Consider the following 8170-nt stretch of genomic DNA (forward strand, 5'->3'; position numbering starts at 1 on the left):
TTCGAACTTGGTAATATGTCAGGTCAATGGGGGATTCGCGGCCCAATGTCCAAGGATGGCGAAATACTTGGAGGTATTAAGGAGAAGGGCAGACAAATTCAAGAGAATCAGATTTGCTCATTTAGGCCGGGGAGAGAACATACACGCCGATGCGTTGGCATATGTAGTCGCGGTACTTCTTGGAACTGAAGGCAGATCCATAGAGGTCAGGGTACTGAGCAAGCTGAGCACCGCAGAGGAGGGAGAGGTATGGTTAATTACTGATCACAAATCGGGATGGATGGAGTCCATTAAGAGTTATCTGTTAGGGGTAGAGATAGAGGACAAAAGAGAAAGGAGAAGAATGGAACAGGTGTCACAGAGGTACATATTACTGGATGGAGACTTGTACAGGCGTAGTGTCGGTGGACCGTTCCTGAAATGCCTTGGACCGCAGCAGGTGCAAGAGGTGTTGGGGGAAGTTCATGAAAAGATTGTGGGAGCCATTCGGCCAAGAGAACTATGGCGTACCGACTATTAGCACAGGGATATTTTTGGCCTCACATGAAGAGAGATGCTACTGAATATGCCAAGAGGTGTCAGAAATGCCAGAGTTTTGCACCACTGATACATGTGCCAGCAGAGCCCTTGCACCAGGTGTATAGTCCATGGTCCTTTGCTATGTGGGTGTTAGATATCGTCGAACCCTTGCCCATGGTAAGCGGCAAAAGAAGGTTCATGTTGGCTACGACAGATTATTTTACAAAATAGGTTGAGGGTGTGGCTCTGCAACATGTGAAGGAAGAACAAGTAAGGAAGTTCCTATGAGAAAATATCATATGTAGGTCCGGACTCCCACACACTGTCATCGCAAATAATGGGACCCAGTTTACGGGGGGAAAAGTGAAAGCATTCCTCCAAGCGTTCGGAGTGAAGCAAGGATTCTCGGCCCCGTATAACCCAGAGGGAAATGGACAGGCAGAGTCCTCCAACAAAGTTATATTGGATAATCTGGAGAAGAAGTTAGAGGAGCGTAAAGGGTCTTGGGCGGAGGAGCTGTACAGGGTACTCTGGGCATACTGCACCACTCCGCGGACGTCTACTGGGGAATCGCCTTTCGTTATGGCTTATGGAGTGGAGGTCGTGATCCCTGTAGAAATGATGGCCGCGACTATCAGAATCAAAGCCGTTGAGACAGGCGTTAATGGTACAGTACTGGCCAGGGAACTGAATCTTACAAAGGAAAAGAGAGACACCGCACGCCTAAAATTGGAGGAATACCACAGGAGGCTGCAGAGACAATATAACAAACGGGTGAAGCCGCAGAAATTTAGTGTTGGTGATCTGGTTCTGTGGCGGGTTACCCCGGTGACCAAGAAGGAGACAGATGGAAAGTTGGGCCCAAACTGGGAGGGACCATACATCGTGGTGGAGGCCGGAGCGACCGGGGCCTACAGGTTGCAGACCCCTCTAGGAGAGGACATCAAGCTACCATGGAATATCAGGATGTTGAAAAAGTTCCATGAGTAACTTTGTATATAACTTCGTTTTGTTTATTATGAAAGGGAAATCTATTTGCTTCGTAATATATGAACATGCATCAAGCTTTGTAATGATATTTTGAGCCTTTTGGAATGTCAATGAAAGTGATAGCAATTTTCCTCTATCTGATTCGTGTTTGTTCGTTTGTATGTGGATTAGGCCACAGACCGTGGATAATGAGATCCACATTCAGCTTGGGGGGCTAAATTGACCTGCCTCCAACATCTCCATATTCAGCTTGGGGGCTAAACTGACCTGCCCCCGACATCTCCATATTCAACTTGGGGGCAACCTGGGCTACTCTCAACATCTCCATGACCACGGACGATGCGGCCAGAATTCAACTTGGGGGCTAAACTGACCTGCCTCCAACATCTCCATATTCAGCTTGGGGGCTAAACTGACATACCCCTAACATCTCCATATTCAACTTGGGGGCAACCTGGGTTGCTCCCAACATCTCCATGACCACGGACGATGCGGTCTGAATTCAACTTGGGGGCTAAACTGACCTGCCTCCAACATCTCCATATTCAACTTGGGGGCAGCCTGGGTTGCTCCCAACATCTCCATGACCGCAGACGATGCGGTCCGAATTCAACTTGGAGGCTAAACTGACCTGCCTCCAACATTTCTGTATTCAGCTTGGGGGATAAACTGACCTACCCCCACCATCTCCATATTCAACTTGGGGGCAACTTGGGTTGCTCCCAACATCTCCATGGCCGCGGACGATGAGGTCCGAAGTCAACTTGGGGGCTAAACTGACCTGCCCCCAACATCTTTGTATTCAACTTGGGGGCAATCTGAGTTGCCCCCAACATCTCCATGACAGTAGACGATAGGACCAACGTTCAACTTGGGGCTAAACTGACCTGCCCCCAGCATCTCCATGCTCAACTTGGGGCAACCTAAGTTGTCCCAACATCTCCATGACCGCAAACGATAAGGGCCGAATTCAACTTGGGGACAAAGTTGATCTGCCCCCCAACATGTCCAATTGCAACTGAGGGGCTAAGCTAATCTGCCCCAACATCTCCATGGCAGCGGACGATAGGGTCCAAATTCAACTTGGGGGCAAGCCAAGATACCCCCGCTACCTACATGGTAGCGAAAAGGGATCAGCCCCTCACGAACGAGGATGTCCCCATTAAGCCACAGGAATGAGATGGTAGGCTGAATGCATTTATTTGAACAAGCTAGTGTTGGTCATGTGCGAAAAAATCATGTGATAAAAAGTAAGGTGCAACAAGCTAAGAAAAATTTGATACATAGATCAGAAAACATCGTTCAAAAGCAGTGGCGCATTACAAAACAATATCCAGAGCATTGTACAGGGACGAAAGGCTAAAATGCATTACACAAGCATGGAAATTATCTTCACTTTGGGTCTTCAGCCACATCCTCTAACTGCTGCCCCCCATCCTCCTCCGCAGAAGGGTCATCAACATCGATGGGAGAGGTCGCCACCCCTGGAGGGACGACATCCTCTGGCTCAGGTGCTTGAGCGGGGGCCGTAGATTCTGAAGTGGCAGGAACTGGGAGCGGAGCAGGAAGAAGCTGGCCAGATGCTGCAAGGGCCTCCAGTTGTTGCTTCAGTTCCCGGGCAATCTTCTTGGCGGCTAAGGCCTTGAAGTGTTTCGCGGCATCCTCCAATTGCTTGTTGGAGGCAGCTTGAGCAGCAACTCTGTCCGTCTCCCTCTGCCTTTCGAGCTTGGAGGTGACGCCTACCACATAATCCCTATGAGGTTGTTCAGCGCGTTGGAGGTCCTTGGGATGTTAATGCACTTCTAGATGAGCATTGTCTTGTTCCCTCTCCATCTAGGCGTGCTTAGCCTTCCAGCCTTCTGGACCGTGGATTTCATTCTTCACGGTTTCAAGTGCATCCAGGGTGTTGGTAAGGTCGCGGATGACGTAACCAACATCGAGGCTCAGCTGGAGGCAAAGATAAAGTTAGGGGAAGTGATAATGCGAAGAAAAAAAATAAAAGAAAGAGGGGAAGGACATACCCTTTCCCAGCCGGTGTAGATTGCAGCTCGATGGGAGGCGAAGGAGCCGGAATCTCCGTAAACCTGGTCCCTGGGTAAGTGGGAGCTGAAGAACAGAGACGCGGCCACCGCCGGATTGTCCAGAGCGGAGTCTCGAGTGGTGACCTCCCGGTCCCTAGCCTTGAATTGCGGATGCCATGTCTCCACTGGCCCAGCAGGCAGGGGACCAATGGGAATTGCCTCTTTCCCGGAGCGGTGTGTGGTAGCCGTAGGCTGGGGTGAAGCCTGCAGAGATTCCCTAGCAGAGGTGGTGGAGGCAGTGGTTTTAGCCTTCTTAGCATGAGGACCCTTGTCCGCTGCATCATTGGGAGCATCACCTTCGGAGTCACTATCCCAGAGCTTAAGCTTGGTAACGTCCATGGCCGCTGTGGTATATGTGGGGCAGGCAAAGTCGTCTTCCCAGTTAGCAATGGAAGAATACGATCTCAGGTTGGCGTCAGCGGTGATTGGAGAAGGGACAGTAAGAGACTTATGCTTCTTGGCAGCGGAGGCCTTCCTGGCAAGTGCTTGAGAGTGAGAGATTTTGGAGGTGTACCCAAATGACCGATGAACTGGGAATTTCGTTCTTCGGCCTCTGGGTGGGGAAAGCTTGGGTTTTCTTTGGGCGGCGACAACAGGTACAAGGGACCACGCTACTTGCCAATGTCCTTGAGTGCAAGGTCCAGAAGAAGCGAACTTCCTTTTTTGGGATCAATGCCGAGGATAGCACATTGGCTGCTCCCTAGATCTCGGAGTTGGGCGAAGATCTCAGAAGAAACACCGGTGTATATCTGGGACTGCGAGTCCGGAGCCCAACCTGAGACATAAACATAGAGAGGTATTAATACAGGGATTCTCGAAAAACCAAACACAGTGACCCGTCATACTTAGCATTTTGGAGAAAGTGATAGTGCCTCAGGGATAACTCGGGAGGTAGCTCCGCAGAAAGGAAGTTCCCAGACACGTACAAGGGATAGTGGTGCCAGACTTTATCAGAGGTAGTGACGCGGAGAACAAAGGATTCTTCCGCAGGCGCACACAGAAGGATTGATATCCTATGCTCTTAAATTTGGTGCTCTTCTTTAGGAAGTAGTGGGCGGTGATGTCATGTAGGCAAATCTGAGGAGTATTTGATTTGTTGTAATAGTTCGCGACATACATGATTCACCAAAAGTTGCCGATGCCTTGGCATGGTGGGATGTTGAAGTTTGCACACTTCAACATCCAATAAAGACAGGGTAATCGCAGTCCAGCCGCTATTTGACCCACTGTGGCTACTAAAAACCCAGGTCGCTGTGGGACCAGATGACGAAAGTGGGTAACTCCGGGCACCTGCTCTAAAATTACATCTCCGGGAATGCCGTAGGCAGCTTGGACCGCGGCAAGGTTAGGTCTGTGGTAATGGGAAGGTGGTGGTGGAAGCACGAGCAGTCTTCCAAAGGTTGAAGGAGCCACGGATGGATGAAGTGGTTCTGGGACAGGGGACTCAAACCGATCAGCGGATTGAAAGGAAGACACAGAGTCGGCGGACCTACTAACAGATTCCGGGGATGGGGACCCCGATCTAGCGGATCTGGTAGTGGATGAGCTACCCGAATCAGAGTTAGACATGAGGGGAGCAAGAGGATGAACGAAACCAGGGGAAACCTAGCTAACGAATGGCACCCCCAAAGAGGTGGGGATGAGCAAAATAACAGAGCACTAGTAAAGAGAAACAAGAAAGAAGAAAAACCAAACGAGAAGAGCGAAAACAATGGCAATGCACTGTAAATGGAGGAAAGGGGAGAGACACAAACCTGGTCTAAATCAAGCAACGGCTGAGAATGGCTTGGCGGTGGAACGAGGGCCAGGAGCGGGGAGAGATGCACCGGAGAAGGAGAGAAAGGGTGGAGCACGCACAGGAAGAGGATAGCAGCAAGTATGGGAGAATGAAGTTGAAAGATTGTGAAATACGAAATGTGAGGGATTGCGTGAGGGGTCTTTTGGGCGGGATATTAAGAGACCAGGGCAAAAGGGGAAAGTGATGACACGTGGCAGGGGAAAGGACCATAGGAAAGGAGACACCTGTCCGCACAGAAACCGAAGAGACATAAGTGGCTACGCGTGCGCCGAAGCGGGGCACGTGCCCAAGGACACATGTTCACAGGTTCAAAGTCCGATGCAGAAGCGTGATCATGGATGTCAGAAGAGATAATGAGGTGAGAGTGAACAAGAGACCCCTGATGGGACGACTCTGCACATGGCCAGCTGGTGAGTCTCAGCCCACGGACCCCTCAAGATCCGAGGGCCGAGAGGGGGCATCTGTATCAGCTGAATTTGGAACCAAAGAAATGATATGACCGAGGGCCCGAAGTGAAATAAGGAGTGGAGAACGTGAAACACTGAAGCAAGTCCGCAGCCTTCTAGTAGAGCATGAGCCACACACGTGCAAGGGACCCAGGGGGTGACCGGGTCAAAGTGAGTGCAAGGTAAGAAAGAAAGAAGGTGGTGCATGGGATCGAGGCCGTGGAACCCTAGGTGGATAGGTGTGAGAAAGCTGACCAGAGGATTGAAAAGGGATCAATGGATGGAGAGAGAGGAGAGGAGGAATAAAAGGGAACAGTAAACCTAGAGAAAGAAAAGGAAAGGAAAAAGAGAGAGAGGAGAGGTTGAGACATTTGTGTTTCTATAGTGAGTACTAGTTTCTTGTAAGAGATCTTTTAGGTTCATACAATTCCATGTACGTGGGATTGTAGGCTATTAGAAAAGAATATCTTTCATATTAGGGTGCCACATAGGAGAGAGAAAAAACTAACTTTCATATTAGAGTGCCACATATGAGAGAGAAAATCTTCCATTAGAGGTCTCTACTTTAGTTGGATGCATTTGCATCCAATTTTCGGTTCCCATTAATTGTTTTTTGACGTTAGTTTCATTCAATATTATATATTTTTTAAAATATTTGTCATTATTGCTTTGCCATTATTTTTTTTTTCATTTTCTATTATATATTTTGTGATGTTATTTTTTGTATAATTATTTTAACTATGTTTTGAGGCCGTGCTAAGGATATATTCGAAATAAGTCGGTGCTTTATCATAGACACTAAAATTTTAAGATTTGTAATATGGAATTAGTTTCTACAAATCACCTATTTTTTAGCAATTTTTTTTATTTGATCAAATATATAAGAATTGAAATACTAAAAGTGTTTGATTCGTAATAGGAAACTAGCTTTCGAACCCGTCCTACGAACGGGTGCCGTTATATTAAATTACTAGGTATTGCCCGTGCCTTCTACACAGATGTTGTTATTGTTGCTTTTCATAGTAGAATCATATCAATCGTAAAAATAGAATTATATCAATCAATATTTTTTTATTTGAATAATATTCGGGCACTATGATAGTCAAACCATGCAGTGATCGAATACTTAAACATCCTCGTTCCTTCGCAAAGGAGACACTGTTGTTTTTAATAGCACGTACAACGACACATCTCACATGTTTACAATTGTAATACTATGATACAATAATATTGTAACTTTATTAGAAATAGCATGAAGTTGTCCACAAAAGAGAATACAGTAGAACATGCTAACATAGTATGTTTAGAAGAAAAAGACAACACTTGAAATCTAATCACAACCCAATGGATGAACATGTTGCAAGGCTATACATATGGTAGTACTTGTCCTTTACATTATAATCGAGATATATATATATATATATATATAGTCATTTTATGGGGATACAGTAATTCCCCTTTCTCTTACTTCTTCATATATACTCATCAACTTAGTTACTACCTTCTCAATCTTTTCACTTAATTCTAAGTAACCATGTGTTTGAAGCCTTTAACCAATAGAGGCCATTCCTCAACACCCACTTTCTACTGCAATCTCATCACTTAATAATAAGCTTTTTTGTTGTAGAATAGTTCCGCTGCAGGTGGAGAACTAAGTAATATACTAAATAGGTTAACAAATATCCATACCTTATTTTTATTTTTATTATTTTGATTGGCAAGCCTGTTTTAAATGAGATTAGTAACTCTTTGATGCTGTCGGGGTTCGACCCCTAGACCTCTGGTATCATCACCCAAAGGTTTTACCGACTTTGCTAGTCGGCACCTGCTATCCATACCTTAATTAGTCTTATAACTCCAATAAAAGAAATGATATCATTTCATTAAAAACTAAAAATAAGTTAGTATGGAGGCACATAATGACCTAGCTTCATTATAAGAAATAGTATGGAACTAGCTTATATGGCCACATATCTGGCAACAGATCAAAAGGTGGATCCTCTTACTAAGAGGAATCAACAAGATTTGGGTTCATCTTACAGACAGTAAGATAGCAACAACTTAGATGCATGAAAAGAATTGTCCTATTGATTCATTAAAAGATGCAATTCTTCAAGTGTTCAAGTATGCAATGTCGTTGGTATAAAGAACAAAGTCAACCAAACAAACTGTTTAAAGTGTAGCAACATCCTATAAGAAATGCTACAAAGTAAAAAACTAAAAACCCAACCCACTATTACAAGCCCATAAATAATTGAAACCCATTCCGATGCATACACAATTAAGCAAATTTCATATATGATAATTTGCAAAATAAAAAATCCTCACACGCAAGC

This window comes from Coptis chinensis, chromosome 5 (assembly GCF_015680905.1).
Source record: "Coptis chinensis isolate HL-2020 chromosome 5, ASM1568090v1, whole genome shotgun sequence".
NCBI lineage: Eukaryota > Viridiplantae > Streptophyta > Magnoliopsida > Ranunculales > Ranunculaceae > Coptis > Coptis chinensis.